The 21383-nt window shown below is 43.4% G+C and overlaps 1 protein-coding gene across 2 annotated transcripts in view; it reads right to left on the reverse strand.

Annotated features, from left to right (window-relative positions):
• Positions 1 to 21383, reverse strand: part of LOC132907822 (zeta-sarcoglycan) — a 187319-nt gene that overhangs the window by 143486 nt on the left and 22450 nt on the right. Inside the window, exon 2 of one of the 2 annotated variants that reach the window (XM_060961238.1) lies at positions 1903 to 2159. The exons of the other annotated variant lie outside the window; for it this stretch is intronic. The gene's annotated coding sequence lies outside the window, so the exon portion shown is untranslated. The remainder of the gene's footprint in view (positions 1 to 1902; positions 2160 to 21383) is intronic. 2 annotated transcript variants of the gene reach the window in all.

The raw sequence follows: 21383 nt of genomic DNA on the forward strand, positions 1-21383 counted from the left end.
TCATGCTTTGTACAATTCAAGGTCTTCGAAACCTCAAGGTCTCAAAGTCCTTGGGCCTTCGATATCTGAGGTCTTTCGACATTTTGCAGGTTCAAAATCCACTACTCTCAAGGTATCTATAACGGATTCCACGAACCTGGAACGCCTCTCATCGATTTGGTGCTTTGCATATCGAGTCTCGTAAGTGCATGACGATCCGAATTAACTCTTGCGAGTCCAAAGTGATTTACATCTATAGCCTCGATACGTTCAAGATAGCTCGTGTCTATTTCCACGAATCTATTTCACTTCGTATTAAGTTTTACAAACTCGGAGTGTTTCTTGTGTGTTTCTATCAGTTGCCAGGTTCTAAACACACTACCGTATCCCATCCCATGAATCCAAAATGTACCACATTTTACCAGAGCCGTACAGAATATCCAGTTACCATACATTATAAATGAAACATCGCTTTAAAACGTTAGAAACGTATTCGACTATCCGGGAATTTTCGTCGTTATTACTTTCACCTGGAAAACGAAAAGCAAACTCGACGTGTTCCCTTCCAAAATATTTCCCCTTTAATAAACTGGCGAGAACGGCGTTCCAAAGGAGAAGGAAGGCGAGAACGGAAATACTCGTCGTTTCTACGTGTACAAGCGTGAAATTTATGCATACTTGAGCGAGTAACCAGCCAGCTCCAGTGAAGGACAAAAAGCAAGGAAAGCCTGTCGGTGCTCCGGGTGTCGCGACTGTAAGCGCACGCTACGACTCATCCCTCACAGTTTCTGTTCGTCGTTCGAGTGAACTTACCCCGGCGCGTAGTCGAGAAGTCGGCCAGCCAGCTCTTCGAACAGGCCAAGAGACCGAGAACGGAATGGCGTAGCCCGGTGGGATGAGTTTGCTAAATGCGTCGCACCAACCTATGCATGCTAATGCCTATCTTACAGGCTTGCAAGCACCAAGCTTTACGACACCTGAACCTGTGGATCTCCACTCTACGACCGATCGAATCGCTTCACCCTCTCCAACTCCCCTCCTTCTCCTTTCCAAGACTAGACAGAATTCCAGGGCTCTTTGATGGTCAAAGAAGCCTAACGTTTTATCTTCCGCCTCACATCGTGATATTGGACGTCGGCTATTTGCATTAAACAGTCACCAGCGCATTGGATCACGTATTGGTCCTAATAATAATTACGAGGAGAACGCTAATCGCGTCGGAAACACGTATTAAATTGTATTAAGCGAATGTATGTATTCGGTCTAGCAAGTTATTTGTTGTACCGTTTAATGCGCTAGCGTTGCGGTACTCGTCGCACATTTATGTTCCCAGCACGGATCACGATCTCTATCATGGTTCATTGCAAAAAAAGATTATCACTCTTAACGGCTTGAATTTTTTAACATCGACCTCTCGACGTTGACCGCAGTTTTTGATGGTATTAAATATTACGTTACCAAAGGATCGCTAATGAATATTTTTCGTTGTAAATTTCATCCTTTGGAAATACGAGCACATATGATATTTTATTTTGAAAGGGAATAAATTGCAAATATTTGTAAATTTATTTATACGGTAGAAATAATCTTTGAGTATTGATGTCGCTATAGCAACGCCAGTAGAGAACAAAGGATCGAATAAGTCAACTAGTAAATACTTTTTCTATGAAATTTCTAAAACATAAAGATTGAAAATCAGAATATACCGTTCTGTGCTCGGAATGCAAAAGAATAGAAGAGATCCGATAAAATGCGTTTGCTAATAAGATAAAAGGTGAAACGATCGAAAGTCATGCGTCGCTGGTGAAAAGAAATTTCGGGGATTGCATTATTCAAGACGGTCTTGCTATTTCTATGGTGCGTGTGTGTAGCACTATCTAGTGAGAGGAAGTTGATCGATAAAAGAACATGGAATCGTGTTACCTTGTTCCTTGTCGTTTCCTCCTTCCGTAAAAGCGACCGGAAGTAGACGATTGGTAGCGAATATTCAAAACGGCTGGATAGCGGTATAAGTAATGCGAAGAGGGGTTTCACGATAACCAGTAGTATTCTCGTAAGCCGGATTAAACGGATTAAGCGGCTGTCTTCGTCCCGGGTCGTTCCTTAAGCTCACGCACGAGGTTTCTAGTTACACGGTAAGGATCGTCCCTTACTTCCAAAATGGCGTTTGCGAGTCACAACTGGTTGGAAAAAGCAAAAAACAAGAAAACAGCTGTCAGACACGTATGTATTGTTTCACATCAATGTTTAACTTACGAGTAAATAAAATGATGACTGGAAAGGCAACGAACGATGCTCGATGATAGGTGCAAGAGAATTTATAATACGACGTAACACGACTGCTACCGTACATATGTTCAATTAATAGAACAAGCATTCGTTGTACGAAAGGTGCAATATTAAATACGCGAGATTACACCGTGAAAATTTATTACAAAAACGATTTTATGAATTTCACTTTGAGATAGTGCACGTACTTTTACTATGCCGTTGGTCTCGTTATTAATAACGAAACGGCGAGGTATTTAGCTGCAAGATAAAAGAACAGGAAGGCACGTTTTGATAGTTAATTTTAAACGGGCGGAATGCCGAAGATGAACCTGGAAACCCTTCCTCTCTTGCCGATCGTTTCCATGTTTCTGTCTCTTTTTTCGTTCGGCTACGTGAGTAGATTCTACTTTTGCTTTTGCCTTTGCCTTTGTCTCTCGACTAACTTCTACCATTACTCTTTACACATTCATTCCATGTACATACATCCCAGAGAGATCATACTACTTGGAACCTATGTTCAAACCCAAGTCTGAAGAAGAGATTCCCACGGGATACCATCACGTCATTACATAAGGAATTGGAACACAGGGATTAATGTTTCGCAATTAGAGAATCCAATGGTGAATAACACTTGGGTGTCTCGGTCGACGAATATTTAAGGAATGTCAAGCGATACTCGGTTTTCATGGCAGGTTCAATTTGTCCACGAGCACCCGAATCGAAATGCTCGCCCTTTAGATTGTCACGTTTTATAAAATATTTTTCAGAAATTGGTGGAATGTACTTGATATTCACCGGCGATGCCGTTATTAAATGGAATGTTTTTACGCCGCGCTCCGCTGTCTTTTCTCGCCCCTCTCCCTTCCCAGTCCTGAGATAAACCCCGGCGATGCTAATATAAAGAAAATAAATACTTGAGCGTAAAACTCGCCGAGAACAGAAAAGAAAACGGAACAGAAAAGTTTTTTCTTCCAGCGCTCGATCCGAGATCGCAGGAGCCTCGAATCAGCCTGCCAATTTCCAATCATTCGTGTAGTGAATTCACGCCTCGTTGTCAGTATATCGTGTCGTCACATCTGCCTAGTTTATCAAATTTCACTTAAAAAGAAACGTTTAATCTCTCGAGAACATTTAAATTATATATTTCATTGGCAAACCACCGAACAAATTTTCCAAGAGAATCGACCGCTTAATAATCTATTATCCAGCCAAGTTAAATACACCCGTGCTCGATCCACTGCACTGCAGGCCGGTGTCCCGGTTCCATTAGTTCTTCTCCGTTTAATCGATCCGGGCATTGGCTTCGATTTAATCGTACATTTACGCCTATCGGTCTTCGCCTTCTCGGCGATCTTTTTTACTCCAGCGATCAATAGGCCGAGGGAACGACACCGTTCGACCCTACGTTCGTTTAAAAATTGAGACGTCCGACCGGATTTGCTCGATCATTTCGCTACGACCGATCTCTCCCTTCTTCTACTAAGTGCGACGTCCAACAATGCGTTCGATCCACTGGTCAACGACGACCGATACAATCGCGACTCGTAAATTATTTACGAACACAATGGTTCGACTCCAAGTTCTGCGGCCATCGTGGCGAGGAAAATGGTGGATGAAAACGGGAAGGTCGAAGAGGGGAATCGTCGCGTCAAATTGCAACAAATTAACCGCGTTAATCACCACGTGGTTGGACGAGACTTTTACCCGCGGACGAAAGACCGGATGTCAACGAGCCACCATTGACAGAGGCGAAACTATTGACCCGGCCCGTGAGACCCAGAACTCGACAGTTTTTTACATCCAGCTACTCTAAACTATGAATGGGGATATGGAGTTGGGAACACGTTGAAATTTTTAAGTTTACACGCGGAGAGCCATGTGTGCGATCACGTCGTTCGTTAGAATCGTTCAAACTCGATAGTGGTTATCGTTCATTATTTTTATCGTCTATTTTTCTTTCCCTCTACGTACCTCCTCCCGAATCGTTTCAACCACCAACGTTTCGGCTCGGCTGTTGTACTTTTTTCGTGACATTTTATTTTTATTCCGCGTGTAACACGAACGTTCGTAAAACGGTGGCTGGATATTAAATTCATAAATATAACGCCGCGATAGCCGCGTAATCGAGAATAAATAAAACGACGGGAGTGAAAAGTTGGTTGTGCGTTGCTTCTGGCGAGAAAAAAGAGCAGCGCCGTTTCGAAATCAATTGGTGGCGTCGTAAAAACCGAACGACGGTATCTTCGTCGACGATACCGAGTTCGATGAAAAATACCAGTAAGGGTATTTCTGTGCTCACCTTGCGTTCTGTTGCCGCTATTGGTGAATGATCTCGCGTATCCGAACGCGTGACAAACCGTATTCGTCCGTGACTGGATTCCTATTTTTCTCAGTAACCGTTAAAAACAAACGTGCCGGATAAAGTCCCGAGTGATGGATCTCGCACCAAGGCAAATTCGTCACTCGATTATTTAGCATTATATACGGTGCTGAGTACGTACGCTACTCAAAAGGTTCCATTCAAGCGTTCATCGCTTCTTAACTGTTAATTGCTCGGCTGCATCAAACGTACTTTGCGCTGCCCCGGTTGTCGCCATTTTAATATTTCACCGGACGCGATGCTGGTGTAGCATGACTTCGTGCAAAACCGACGCCCCACTCGCGCCACGGATGGCCCGGTTTACATCGTCGAGTTATTGCCAAGCTGGCACGGTTTACCGTGCCGCGTCGATTACGCGGTAACATTGATAAAATTAACGATTACACGGCTGCGCTTATCGGGCCTTTCGTACGCGCGGAAACGAAACGGCGAACCTATTTGGAAAACAATCTAGCCCTGTGCAGGTCGCCTCTATTGGAAAAATCGTCCCATTCTATTGAATCGAAGCTACGTATTTAGAAAAGCAGCGCGCAAGGCATTGAGTCGATCGAAGTTGATTACGCTAGACGTTTCCTTTCGAATTTAATAAAACTGGCTGAATAGTACAACCACTTCCTACACGACGATTTCTGTCGATCGTCTGGGACGCTATTACGCGCAAAGCGGTAAATTCGTACGGGTATAATCGGGGACACCGGACGGTGAGTGAATGTACAAACGGACAAGCAGAAAACGCGAAAGGGAAGAGTGCAAGCAATAACGCATCGGCAGTTCTTTCGGGACGAAAAATGTCTCGATTCCTTTTAGATCGTTTCTTGTATTGGGATATCATGAAACAGTGTTCAAAGGCGAGTGTGTTCGACTCGCGTCACAGTGACGCCACGACATGAGAAGAATGGCAGTATTCGAGAAATGACAAGCGTGCAAGTACCAGGGACGGCGAAGATCCCAGGGCCAAGTGCCGTTCCCGCTTCGTCGTTTGACCGTAAACCTGGAATCGAAGAATGCGCCGCTCCATCAGCAGTAAACTTTTGCGTACTTTCCAACGCGCCAAATACCAAGACACCCTCTGCCACTCGTACACCCACGGTACATCTAGCCCGACCGTACCTGTCGTACAACTATGCTCGCCAACTTTCGTCCTATCCTTATCTTGCAACCGCTATTATTACTCTGTTGATTTAGTTTTGTGTGTGTGTGTGTGTGTGTGTGTGTGTGTGTGTGTGTGTGTGTGTGTGTGTGTGTGTGTGTGTACATGTACGTGAGTTATATGTCAGCGTATAGGCAAGGCTAAATATTTCTGAAAGGGTGGAGAGATCGAACAAGAGAGAGCTAGGTACCATGAAGAAGAAAAGAAAAAACAGTGACAAAAGAGGAATGGAGAGAGCAAGGTGGATAGGGGATGAAACGATATATCGATAATCGATTTTCGCGAAATCGACTGGCAGCCTCGCAACGGACCGACACGACACCGATACCGCTTTATTACTTCACGAGCCTGTATATAGGTATTATTCAACCGCCTAATTTATCGTCGCAGTCTGTGTGTTTTGCACGTTCGCGCGTGTACCGCGTTTTCTTTCACCGCAGCCCCGCAGGATATAGCGACAAATCATACACCGTGTAGTGTGTCGAAACGTTCGTTAATAGGGTCAATTTGCTCGCGTTTTTTATTCTCGGTATTTCCGCGCGAGCTTGTTTTCCTTTGAGTTAAAAACCTTACGAGCGCGTTTCTTGAGTCTACGAGAACTAAAAGCATGTACTTTTTTAACTTGCTCCATCTTTGCAGAAAAAAGAAGAGTACTTTAAAAGGAGCGCAGGTCGTGAGAATTTCTTCTCATTTTGAAGAACTCGAGAGTTCCGATAGCAAAGCAGCGGGAAAAATATTCCAAGAGGAATCATCTGCAAAAAACGCGACAAAAACGGTAACGAAAAAATCGAGCTTCTCCAATAAAGTCGATGATACACGAGTGTATATTTACCATTCGCGTTTTACGATCCAGTTACGCTCTTTATCTTACGATAAAATGCAAGATAATAGAATTCCGGGCTTACAAACGCGCTTGAGGCATAAAACGCTCCGATTATTTATTTATGAACTATCGATCTTTAATCCGCCTTTGGATAGGACTATTAATCGAAACCCTATCTCGTTCCTACGTCACCACTATATTCCCATATTCTACGATGTATTTTCTCTTCCAAGTACAGAGGAAAGCAGTTTTTTAACCAAGGCAAATTTACTTCATCCTAGTGGTGAGCAGACGTGACGGTTGAACCCGAGGTTGGATGAAAACGAGTGACAGCCGGAAGCAAATCAAAGAGACGGAACACGCTGTTGCATAAGTAATGCGCATCGTTTGCAGATCGCGATGTAAACTGGCGTACAGATCGCGATATATCGCTCGTATTCGTCGTAGCTCCCAGGCTCAAAGATCTTATATATACGAAATGACTCGACTACGCGGAGATGATCCAGCTTTTCCATCCCCTATTTCGCGTATTTTCCCCATCGTGACTTCAGGAACTCCTGCTTCCTGGATTTCGCCGAATCGTTTATTGCCCGAATAAAACAGTGGCAAACAAACGCCAAGATCACCATCTTGTATCGATATTCCATTTTTATTCATCCACATTAACTAATTGTTTCATTCAAGGATGAGAATTCCTGAAAGTGTTATAAATTCTCGAGATTCAGGAAACTCTGTAGAATTTCTTTTCTTAATTGCCCCCGAGAAACATTCAGCGTTCTTTATGACTTGGGACGCGATAATCAAAGAAGAGCGTTGGCCGTGCTGCGAGCCAAGTTCTTTCACCGCGCCGTTCCCTTGTCTCTCCTAATTGTTTAAATTACAACCGAAAAGAGACGCAGAAAACGAAAGAGAGAGAGAGGAGTGTTTTTCCGTTCCCGATGGATCTATCCGTGCCTCTGTAATTCAGGCAACCCTTCGTGTCTCAACAGTTTCGACCCATCCAATCTTCGTAGCGGTGGCAAGCGTACGCGATCGTGAAAACACGACTCGATTCAACTTGACGAGAAGCAAAATTGCACCAGAAGGAATATGATAAAAATAGTGGAATGAGAAACGAGGCGTTCCCAGGCTGCACAGAGACAATGTTACTTTCCGTATATTCCCGAGCAACCGTAAATTTCGTCACAGTCTATATTCGCATGTTGTACAATCGAACAGTCGACATAATAACACTTGGACGCTGACCGTAAATTTACTAGCTTGGATAGCTAGCGCGGGTTAAACCTCTATTGGTATTCTCTTCGGTTAGAATCCCAGGCCAATCCCCCTTTTACCCTTTTATATGCACGTATTCGCCACCGTATACAAGCTAGTACCGCTAGTACCGTGCATCGTGGCTTTCTCTCTATCTCTTGAGATTCGTATTTTCATCGACTAATCAGACGCAGTCGGCTTTCTGATCAGGTGAACTCGTAGCGTAATGTATTCTCGCTGGCGGGAAAGCTGGGAGGTCATAGCCATGTACCGAACGGTAAATCGTGAAAGAGAATAAACGACGCGCACCTCTATTTGTCTGGCGAGCAAATCAATTTGTAAACGACCGACGAAAATGTGTTGCTGTCTCGTTGCGTTGTGTAACGCGCAGCGAACGTAATCAGCCTCTATCAACATGATATCGATTGAACATCGGACTCCAAAGTTTTTCCTTCCGTTACGTTATATTAAATATTCACATGAACGTTCGCGAATCGAAAACGTGGATGGGTCTATTCTATTCCCTTACAACGTCTAGTTGTAAGGCGTTCGATTCCAAGTTCCGGTAGCACGTTCGGTGGGGTTGTGTCGAACCGGAAACTTCTCTACGAGTCTGTCGCATTTTGTTTTCGCGGCGACTGTCGTTTGGTTTTGTCACGAGTGTAGAGAGAAAAGGAGTGAGTCGATCGATCGGTTGGAAAATGTTTCCTCTATTTAGACATCGGTAAATGTATCAATTATCCAATGAGTCAATACAACTTGTAGCTATTGAAAAATAAAGAAAAAAAAAAAATGATGTAATGTATGGTAAATAGCATTTCGAATCATGTGTCGGAAATATGATGACAAAATACGTTCGTTACGCAAATGGACAATTTTCCGCTTTCGAATTCCATTGTAACATCGCAAAGCAATTAATTAAATGCGAATCATTTCACTGTAAATACACCATGCTATTCCAACTTCGCGTACCCGTGCATCTCGATAATATGGAATTTTTAGCCCGTGCGCTTACTTCGGAACAAATATTGTATATATTTCCCAATATACCAGATAATTCTATAAAATCTTTCATTTTTTATGACAAATAGTGTATGGTGAAGCGTTTACCTTCTTCAAAGTTAATCAGCGCTAATGACAACGTCATCCAAGGTTGAAAGAAACAGGATGATTCATGAGCGGGAACAACGAGCGAGGATAGATCAGGGAGAATAAATTCGATCTCGTTCGAATGAGAAGTTTCCGATAGACCACAGATCGAATGAATCCCAAGCAGGAGAGATTGGTTCGCCAACGGATACTAAAGACGCCGTGTAGAAATCCCGAAGTCATCGACGGCGGGAATCGTCTTGGCTCTCGAAGATTTCAGACTCGCTCGGCCAGATAATACCGGCTGCGTGGCGTCGTGTCGCCTACGGTTAGAGAATCGCCGAGCAACTTCTTGCTCGTTCTGCTATACTCCCTTCCCTGTTCACTAGGAATTCCCAAAATTACCAGCATTACTACGAACAAAGATACGCCGCCGATCGAAGTTTCGATTTCGACGCAGCGACACCAGACTCGCCACCGGTCAGAGAAAACGACACTATTTTCACGTTTTCCAATTAAGTATCTCAATGGTAAAGTGGAATCGTTTAACCTTATTACTACAAACTACTAACCACTAACGACTTGGTGAAGGCTGGCGACATTATTATACGAGATATTCTGAAGTATTTTAATTAACGAACATCATGCTACGTAATAAGGATATATACGATGAACAATGGCAAAAGATTTTGAAAACAACTTGACGTGTTAAAATTCGGGTGGCTTAAACTTAAAAATGAGTTCTTGGTTTTGGAAGTGCAACAATCGAAGAAAATTCAACAATGGTTTTACGTTTGTATATAAAATATAAAAATACGCACAAGCGTATAACGTCGAAGCTATAATCGCTCTGACATGTTTTCGGTAGCAGATGATATTTCCTTGATAAATGCAATTTCACTTGGATATTAATATAAATAAATTGGATATTAATATAAATCGGTTTAGACATCGGAAATGTTAAAACAGCGACTCTCCATCGAGCTTGTTTCTCTCAAGATATTGAAAATTCCATGAATTATCAAGGCTGGTGCATATAAATATAAAATAATGTTCGCGGATACCGATACACGTGTATGCGTCGGTTTGAGAATATAAGTCTGTCGCAATGATACATTGCCGTAATGAAACCGCGAGGTGACAAGTCTCTTCTCTCTCTGCCTAGCCTTAGTTCTCTGTCTGCCTTCTGAACGCGTGTACGCAAATGTGATTTTCCATCTCGCGATGTTTCCTACCTTGTGCGCGCTCGAACGACGTTTTTGGACGTTTCACGTACTCTACGTGTCTTATAAATCATTGTTTACCCTTGTTCCCGCAACAGTGCGTCTGTCACAAAGAAATCAGGAAACCGATTGGATTCGCCGATTTCCTTGATTGAACAACAGCCTCCAAAGAGAAAATTTCGAAACATAGGAATGCAGAATGGATTTGACAAGTATTTAGACATCTGGAGGTGTGTGACGCTGCTAAATTATTATTATTATTATTATTAAAGGAAGGAAATTAATGGAAGAAAAAGAGAAAAGACACGGGAGAAAAAGGGAACAAGAGGTAGGGAAAGAGAAAACGAAGAGAGAGGAAACCGTTTCTCATTCGGGACCCACTGGATTCACCAATAAAACTACCTAGCAAGCTTGTATGATATTGAACACAAATATTGCAGGGACCAGATCAGAGGATGTAAATCTATGAGAGGACAATTAAACGAATACTTTCGAGAATAAAATTGTTCCAAATATTTCCGCGACAATGTAAAAACTCGAGATTTTCACGTCCTAATTTAAAGCAATACGATTTCCCAACGATCTCATTCGATACACTCCAACAACCTATGGTAATGAATTGGCCTGATCGCGTAACCCTCGTTTCAAACTGGTATGGAAGTAAACTTACTCCCAACTTAGGAGCCTTTCGAAGTCGCGAGGATAAATTGTCACTGTTCTAACGATACCTGGGTGCATCGTTAAGGGTTGGTCGAGACTGCGGGTGGCATCGAATCCTCGCAAAAGACCGGTAAAGGATAGGTAGAGAGGATAGAGGGGCAGGCAAGGAGCACGGTAGGTAGCGCAAGAGAACACATAGGGCGAAATCGAGGCAGAGGGCTGCAGGCACGAAGGGAGATCTAGAGGAACGGGCTCATGCATATGCCACAATCTCATTTGACTGCATAATAGCATTCCGACCCAGAGGGATCGGCCGTGTCAACAAGTTACATATTTTTCTATGGCGCGCCACCCTTTTCGCCGCTAGCTTCCGCGATCCATTGTCTCCATGCTATTTCCGATATGCTCGCTGCCAATTCGCGACGATTGTTTGACCGTCACTGTCAGCGGAGCTCGTCCCTGTTTTTCCTAATTGTAATCTGAACCATACAGGACTGTGAAAACGTTCGACAAGAAGGCACGTCAGCTTCACACTCAAGTGGAGAACTGTATAGCGTAATGGGCACGCCGATATATCACATGCGAAGATTTAACTATGCAGTGATAGTAGTTGTGTTAATTATCGTTAAACTTTAGACCAGGGACAAAGGTAAGTTATCTCGTATTTCACCTCGCCTTACTTTCCTTTCGACTCTTTCCTCTGTTTTCCTCGTATACTTTCTATCATCGACAGATCCACTGCAATGCTCGCAGATGAAGTGAAGTGAATTGCGTAAATAGATCATGTAGAAGGTCTACCTAGTGAATATCCGATTGAAATTCTACCTTTAACAATACGTTACACTTAAATTAAGTGGAATTGTTTTTCACGATAAATTTCCATATTCGACTGATTTTTCACAACGTCGTGTTTTAAAAAGTTGTTGGAGAATTCAATTTCCCAAAAATCGCGAAATACTCTGAACAAATTCCACGTATGATTACCGTGTATACTTATTGCGCGTTTCAAAATACGCAATTGTTTTCGGATCATGGGAGGGAAAAGGGCGAAAAAGGAGGGAAAAATTCCGAGCGATTTATTAGATAGAAATAATGGCACCTAATGCGCCTATAAATTCTTAATACAAATCGTTTCCGACTGCGCCTGTACGATCAAATAACTTCTCGTATCCAACCTGTTCGTCGCCGGTTCTCATCCGTATCGCGTTTAAACCGTTCCGTCATCTCGTTATTGAATTTGCATGTTGCGAAACGACGAGCATGGCTGAGCGAATTCGACAATTTTATTTTACAACAACTCGTATAATTTTTAATTTAACGAGTATGAAAAATGAGAAAATAACCGCGGGACTGTTATTTCTTCGTGTTTTAAAACTCCTTTTTTACCTACAAATGGGGCTTTTATTGGAAATTTTAAGCATTCGCATTAAAACTTTTTCGATGTCCCGAGTACGGCCACTCGATATTACCGCGAAACATGTATGGAGCACGTTTCCTTTCGCCGTCTCGTTCGTTCGACACGGTCGTGGAATCGTATCACCGAGAATGGAAACAGGAAAGTCCAGAATATGTGGTACGAGCCAGATACGAGCGTATCCAAAGACACTGCGATGAGATTGAATGATATAGGTAGACGCGGCGTATGTCAGCCAGGTCATGTCTTCGAAGCCTTGGATAACCTACATACGAAAAAAGATCGAAGAACGAGGTCACTTCCGGCTGAACTACGACTTTGATTTCACCCTTTTTAACAATCCCGTTACTCATCATTCTTATTCCGTGGAAAGGCGTCTTTACAAAACGTCGATGAAATTTCTTTTCCCTTTCAATCCGTTCTACTGGAATTTAAAACACGCTAGGAGGAACGTGAGGATGTTTGAATGATTTATTTTTATAGCTGATCAAAGACCGACGACTTCGACTCTTCTGCCGAAGGAAGAGCAATTTGCATCAGTCAACAGGACTACTTTGGTATTCGTTTCTCGAGCATGAAATCGTAAAAACTAAGTATGCGATTTTATTCCTATTACAATTTCCTAGAAAGTTAATTTCCAAGAAAATTACTTTCATTCATCCGTATACATAAATATACATAAACATGTACCAGTAATCAATGGACCTGATAAAACTCGACAGCCAGGGTGAATGGTTTAATACTTATAGTGTTATTAGATCATCGGTATGTGACGTTTAGCAGATTTCAATACATAAGCAGTTTACACCGGAGGACTGCTGGTTCAGATTCCATTTGTTCCGCCTGTCACTTCATGACGTATGTCCCATCCAGCTCGACATTTGCTCCACCCTTTCCGCAACGTATTACAAACGCTTTATATATTACACGTATTACGAGCGAACCTATTGCACGAATGTCTCGCCTGAACAAGAATTCCTGAACGCTGCGTGGAACGTAACTGGATATCTGTTACTAGGTAGGTTACCAGATAGAAACACAAAATCTAGAGAACAAGATTGATTTCTGATTATGGTTAAATGAATCAAAGTGAGATTTTGTGATACGATCAAAGTTAGCGACGAGTTCCAAGGTAAGCGACGTAATATCATGAAATTTTCGGCGATATTCGATTGGGGACACAGGCAATACCAACCTCTGGAACATCCCTGGTAACATAAACAAGGATGGCGTCTGAGTCCCTCAGGATTCCGCATATCCGAAGACGCGAAGCAAGAGACTGAGTTTACCGGACGCGAGTCCTCCGAACGACCTCACCAAACATCGTTAATTAACCCCACTACACGACCGGTGTTCAAATAACCTTTCATGGCGATTAGTTTCGTCTCTTCGTTCCAAATTTCAAGAGTGTACTCTTTTCTTCTCTTGCTATATCTTCTTCCTTTATGAAATACCAATTTTCACGATTATGGGATTAAGGAAACCGAATCGGCTTTCGAAACGATCGAGTAACGGATAACGAGGGGATAGAGTGGAAACAACTTTTGTGTCTGCATTTTGGGGGCAGTTTCTTCACAGGGGAGACATCGTGATGGAAAGGAGCGTTTCACTTATCTCACGATCACTTAGAAAGCAATCCTCCACGTGTTCGTTGCAAACTTGTCTGGGTAGATTGCATATCTTCGCTGCACAGCATTTCCGAGCAAATCCCTTGACGGTGGCGTTAATAACGTACCTGGAACGTGTACGTATGGTTTTTCCTAGCTCCCTATCCCCCTATTCTCTCACACAGGTCTGTCTCTCTTCTGGCTTCCCCCTTACTCTCGTCCTGTCCGTTTAAGCTTGGCCTCTTGCCCCTTCAGCCACGTCCTGCCTCTTCTTCCTCTTCCTTTTCCTCTATAGTACACACCGCATATCAGGACGTGAGTGCTCCACGGCCACGTAGCTAATTATCCCCAAGAGCGCACGACCCTGAAGGTGATCTATTCGCGGTAGGAAATTTCTGTGAGTGAGAGAACGTCCCGGTAGATGGTAAAGCGGAGAAACAAGATAGCTGATGGAGGGGGAGGGGAGAAAGAAGAGAGGGAGGGAGGGAGGGAGGGAGGGAGGCCGAGGAGAAGGAGATACTCGTTTTCACAGAATGCAAATGAGAGGTGGAAGAAGGAGAGGCCACGGATGGAATCGGGACGGAATGAAAAGGAAGGAATGCGTCCAACTCTGTCTAGCATTCTCTCGGCAGGACCGAGCACGAGGTTGAATCACCCCCGACGACGGGGGCCAAGGGAGGAATGAGAGATGTAAGGTAATTAAAGCGAACGTGCACCACCTTGTAGGAGATTTAAAAGCTCGTAACTTTTTATGATTTACATTCCTTTCATTTAGTCGCACGTTCCTACGGATAGACTTCTGCTACCGTTCCAACCGCTCGTTCCTTCTCCGTTTCTCCACCCCAAGCTTCGCTTCTTCCTCTTTTCTTCGCCACCTCTACTCCCATCTTACTACTTTGCAATCTGGAGATTACGCGCGACCGGTTTGCTCGGCGTTGCGAAACGCCACTTCCTAGCTCGAGATCTTTCCATTCTCGGCGCTACTCGATTAACCTCCGTACGAGATTGAGATTAATTCGATATTCACTTGTCATACTTTAAACTGATTTGCGTCGGTTCATCAATCGTTAAACATTATGAGACGATAGCGAACAAGCAGCACACGCATAAAAGACTAATCGACGAGCGATTCATCTTTATTTCCAAAGGAACAAAGAGACGAAACATATTCTATAGCTCGTAAACCGTCGAAATAACCGCCGTTCTGTCGACGCTAGTCGTTATTCAATTCTGCATCCGAAATTGCCCGCGTTCCGACGTAAATAGGCGCTTATTGCAACGCTTAATCGCGACACCAGGCAACTAATGTCGGCAACCGGATTCGTCGTAACTTCGAAGTTTACCAACGTGACGGTTGCATCGTCGTCTCTCGTCTCTGTATCGCTTCTTCCACCAATATACGGAGTGAAGTTCGAGCGAAGCCACGCGATGATTTCACGACTCCTCTCTCCCTATCGTAACTGGGATTAATCATGAGCACGCTATGCGGCTAGAAACTTAGGCTAAGACGGGTATCGAGTTGTATTATATTATATGGCCGTACACAGATAAATCCGTACGGGGAACCAAGGCCCGACTCTCCTTCTCCAACCATTCCTAACACAACGATACGGATGCGAAATTAGGCGAGACTAACTTTGGATGCCAACTTCCCACTTCCGACCTTGTCTTTTCTCTTCTCCATAGAAAGCCGCTGCACCGGCGACCAACCAGAGACGTCTGTTCAAAGACAATGGGAATATTAGAGATGCTCTCTGAACACGGTTCGCGCAGTTATCGATTAACTCGAGCGTACCGCGCTGACAATAAGCCGGCGTGGAACAGTGGCTAGGATATGTGCTCGATCGGCGATTCACAGTATTACCGGTGCTTTCTCCATGTAAATGACCATGTTAACGAATTTATCGTCTTCGACTGGGAGCCAGAGTTAACGCACAGCGTAACCGGATCAGAAGACAAGCTTGGTGTTCGCGGTTTGTTTCCTTTGAATGACGGAAGAGATGAACGAACCAGGCAAGAGGGGTGTAGGCAAAGGGAACGGTGGGGTGACCGAGCAAATCTGCGACCAACGTCAGTCGTAATAACGGTCCTTGAAAATTTAATTCCCATTTCTCCCGGTGGAAAACGCTCGCTACGCCGAATTTCTATGGGCAACCATTACAATTCCCGTGTGATTCTGCATTTTCCCTCGTTACAACAATGTTAACGTTCTCTTTTGTTAAATAATCCACGATTCCGATCACCGTTCGAATCCACTACGACGGACTTTTTATATTTTCATTCCTATTTTTCATCGTCAGCGAAGAGACCATAGTTCCCTTTCCAAAAGAAACTAGACGACACGAGATCGAAGCCAAACACCACACGACGATATGGTCGTTTTCTATTAACGTTATTCAAAGGAAAGCTGATTTAGGTGCAAATGAGCGAAGTTCAATGGAAATCAAAATTTGCGGTCGTGCATGGATCATGGATGGAAATAAAAAAGGAAGATAATAAAAGAAAAATACAGTGCATGGTGGATGGTATGGAAAGGGAACAGAGGGAGGATGGATTTGTCGCGGAACCAGCAACGATCGCGTCTTTCCATTCGTCATTAAAATATGCATCGATGTACGTTCGCCCGGATGAATCACCAATCGCGGATCCGTTTTTCCAATTTCCCGCGACCCGCATCTGCGAAGATTTACGCGTGACACCGACTCGCACCGTAAATTCGAGGAGAACGTTCGGGGATAGTAAAGAATGGAGTAACCCGTCCACGTTCACGGATATTGTCAGCAATCTTTTCATGACTTATCGTGAGCGATTAAAAAATTCCAACGACTCGTACTCCAAACTTGTCAATAATTCCGTCGTAACGTTCTAATTTTGCGGAAGCTTCTGTTAACAGAGGCGGTGCGCCATTCGTGAGCTCGTCCTTTTTGTTGCTTCTATTCGTCTTTTTTTTTGCCGGAATTTCGATAAATAGCGTAAATTAAAATAAACGTGACTAAAAAAATTTATCTAGCCCCTCGCTTCGATTACTACAGAGATATAGAGAATTTGAACAATTAAAAAATAACGACACTGGTGTTGCGAGTATGCTTGAATCACGAGGATACAGATATTTTGAAAATCCATTTAACCAGCAATCCTCTCTAGTAATATACGCTTTAATCAAACGTTTTGTTAAAATTAATTAGTTTTCCTGCATGAGCAATTTTCAGGTCGACGCGAGTTAAGTTAAAACGAAATCTGAACAAAATAATCAATTCACACTGTTCACATTTTTTATAATCTACCACGTATTTCTCGTACAGTATCCGCGTATTTAATTTAAAACCAAACAGAAATCTGCAATAGTGTCTGCTTTTTTTGTGAATTCAACGTCCAATTGTAGAGCTCCCGATATTACTGCGACTCCAATGAAATTTGTCCAAATCCGTCGATCCATTAGAAAATGAACAGTATTCTCTGTATTATTTCATATCTTGGGTCGATATCAAAAGCCGCGATACCGAGTAATTCGTTTTGCTCGTTGTTAGCGAAAGTTATCTTATTACCAAGGTGGCCTTTCCTAATTCGATTGGATCGATTGGAAAAATAGCGACCTGGGACGAAACCCAGTACTAGCCTTAAGAGCATTGCTTGATAAATAAAGGAATTTCATACTTATCTGAGCCAGCCAGCGATACGTTCGCGCAGATATGTTATCGAATAAATGACAAATGACGGAACGCTACTTTCAGGGCAAACAATTTATCCTGAGAAGTAACGAAAAATCATTTTGGCCATTGGATATACGAATGTTGACCGAGTTTCGTTCGGAGCTCATCCGACTGCCATTAAATACTTACAGCTATTCTCATTTTACGAAATGAGCATTGACACACGGTTCTTTTCTGTAATGTGTATTGTTAAAATCTTTAAAAATGCTATATATACGTATAGTATATAAATATAAATAATACGTAATATATAAAATATTTCCAGCAGATTTTTTGCAATTTCTGTTTAAATTAGTTTCGCAACCGATATAATCACGGTACCATCGTGTCTCATACAGAGCTAATGAAATTTCAAGACGTTTTATATAACATATGGACGCAATACGAGCATAAAAGCTTTTTGTGACAAGTGTTTAAATACTTTCATGAGCCAGTGGGTTACGTAGAAGTAAGCGTACATGACATGACGCGTGTGCAAATAACTCCGGTCCCAAGATTCCCCCAGTAAATTTAATCTTGATTTAATTTTGTCAAATCGTCCGGCAGCCGAGCAATTTCCGTGATATCGCTGAATAATTGGATGCTCTGTACAAACGTTAGAAGGTAAAATGACCGAGCCAGCCGTAACCGTGCTAAATCGAGGCGGGACGTTTGCCTACGGAAACATGCCAATATTTAATTTTAATTTCCCTTCGATAAAATCCAGAGCGCATTAAAAATTCCATTGATTCATGGATTCGTACACGTCAAAATGTCGTTATCGATCTTATCGTCGACCTTCGCGACATATATGTATGTATGTGCACGTATGCATTTCGCTAATCGGGTCTCGATGCCTGTGATTGCATAAAGTCGCGATGATCGAAAGGCGGCGTACAAATCCGTCATACACCAGTCTAATTTCTATCTGCTGACCCCGCTGCTTCGTCGAACCACCTTCTCGAACCAAACTCCGACATAAGAGGCGGAGAAGGGTATATTACCGCCAGGTTAAAGCAAGCCCTTATACCGTCGGCGTAATCCCAATCTTCTCTCCTTTCCGTCTGCCTGTCAGCCGGGTTAACCGACCGGCGAATTAATTAAACTTCTATTTACGATATCGATGAATCAGCGATATTCCAGGAGGAGCGTCTGCCTGCCGGTTACCAATGCTTAAGGAGCAACGTAATAAATTTTCAAAAACTGCTCCGCCCAAGTGCTTACCTTTCCTTTTCCCGTCACACGCACCCATTCCTCTCTCGAACACGACCTCCTTGTTCCTTACACGTAATAGTGAAGAACGAATGTAACCAGAAGGACGAAGTAGCGCGATAAAATAGCGACACGAACTTTATATTGTTTTTCTTATCGATTTTTTCGTTGATTAATATCAACGAAAATCATGAAAATCGAGAGAAATCACCTTCGAGGAGATAAGAAGAAGGTTTTCTTCCATTATAAACCATTCTATCTGACGAAAGTAAGAACGGTGGAAACCTCTTTTCAATTTTACGATCCGATTCGCCGATTATAAAGGGAATTTATCCATCTCGCAGCTATCTAAGTAATCTCCACGCGAGTATAACGTGCTCGCATTGAACTTGAGGCGAGAGCTCGAATATTCTTTCGCTTTTACTTTGGAATTCTCTGGAACCCCTACCCGCGAATTTTAATATAAATATGGTGGCCGTATAACGAGCAAACCACAGACGAAATAACGCAGTAGAGCGACTGTTAATCACGCTTGGCCGCTGTACGACCGCGGCAAACGAGAACTGCAGGTATTTTGCAACGCTTCGCGGAATATGCGCCATGATCTGAGGCATTCCCAGACTGCCTGTGATCATCGATCGGTAATTTACATCCCCAAAACGGAAGGAAAAGAAGAAAAAGGATCAGAGACCAAGCTAACATCCAAGATAACTGAGACTGATACGAAAGACGGCAGTAAACTATCAAATTTCGATTCGATCCCCTCGCATAAAATGCTGAAACATGATTTTAGCTAGCGAGACGAATCGCGCAACAAATGAATCAAAAAACTGACCAGGATTTCGGAACGTTTACATTGAAAATATTAAATTTCATTGAACCAAAGAGAAAAAGAGAGAGATAGGGAGAGAGAGAGAGAAAGAGAGAGAGACAAACAGGCAGAAACACGAGTAGAGCAATTTTTCTCGTTTATACGGTTTTGATCCGAGTTCTAGATCAAAAGCACATTGCATGCGGATCGAAACCATTGCAGGATTTAATATTGAAAACGCTGAATCGATACACGCTCGACGCGCATTCCGATTGACGATAATAACAATAACGAATTTCCAAGCCGGCTAGGAGAGCTCCGGTGTAGATCATCCGCGAATCGCGAACAGTAATTTATTTCCACGACCAACGTTGCAACGTTTCGCTGCAATAACCAAGAGAATCGAGTACGAAGAAGGAAAGGGGGTGAATACGTGAGAGGAGGGGCCAATGGCGAAAAATTTGTATCCGTCGGTTGGATTATAAGAGGAACTACTGAAGCAACGTGGCGAGATCAGCGGTATAGCTGGCTAAGACGAAGGAAAGATGTGCGGAGTTTAACTGGGAAGAAGGAGAAAGAGGGTGAAAGAGAGAAAGAAGGATGGAGGGTGGAAAAAGAGAATTTCCGTCAGGGAACAAAGTACGCTCAAGGAACAAAGAAAGAAGGGGGATACAAGAGGTATGTTTAATGTCTGGTACCCTCTTAATAAAATCCCTCGCGCTTCAAGAAATATCGTGAATGGGAGTTCCGAGAAGCTGAAGCTTAACAGAAACCAACGGCCCGATGAGAACGGGGACAAACATTGCCAAAGATTTTAGCCAAAGCGAATGAATTATTAACTCCTTCGCCAACCGGGCGCCGATTAATCGACACAGAAGGGGTGCACGGTAGCCAGACTGAAAAGCTACTGCGACGACCGCCTAATTCCATTGAATATCTTGATGTCGATGCTCGCGTCACATCAGCGGCGTACGAACAACGGGAGAGATACAAGAGGAGAATACGGAGGAGATAGAAACGAAAAAAAAGTCGAGAATATCTTTGTTTAGCTTTCCGTTGTAATAAGGCGCATGATTTTCATGGTGAAAAATTACCATCACGAATAAACATCGAATACATCCGCGAGGCCGGTCACGAGAATAGTATCGCGATGGAAAATAAACAAACGGAATCTCATTCCCATCGGGCGTGCATTGCAACGTTACACCGCTCCAACTTTTTGTATATTCATAAATTCACCAGTTTCCCATCGAGCTTGATATCGCCATACATCGGCTCGCCGTGTGAAAGTTACACGAACCACTCGACTGATCCCGTGTTTCGGAACAAAAGTCAAAGCCAACCGGTTAGTCAGAAAGTTGAACGGTTTTTTATTCGCGACGGTAATATCGAAAGCAGGCAACGGTTACGTTTTACCGTGTATAATACCATGTCGATGGGACACAGGCGATGATTCGATCTGGCACGCACACGTGCGTACCCTGCAGTGTTCCACAGACACTGCGTCGCGGTCCTGCCTCTAATAATATACCGGGTGTCCGTAAAATCCGCGAACCGCAGGCACCGCACGATCCAACACACGTGACGCGCAGCTCGCATTCGGCCAGCTGGAGTGTGCCGGACCAAACCACCGAACGCTCGTTCTATCCGGCTAATTTACTTTTTGTATTTTCCGTTTAAATTGACCGACCGTGCCCAATAGGTGCTTTCTCCCTTTCTCCTCTTCTCCTCCCCGTCTCATCCCCTTCCGTGCATGGTCGAAAACCTCGTTCTCCATTCGCGGCCAGCGAAGCTTCACTAACCGTGAATGCCAATCTCCTC

This window comes from Bombus pascuorum, chromosome 6 (genome assembly GCF_905332965.1).
Source record: "Bombus pascuorum chromosome 6, iyBomPasc1.1, whole genome shotgun sequence".
Taxonomy (NCBI): domain Eukaryota; kingdom Metazoa; phylum Arthropoda; class Insecta; order Hymenoptera; family Apidae; genus Bombus; species Bombus pascuorum.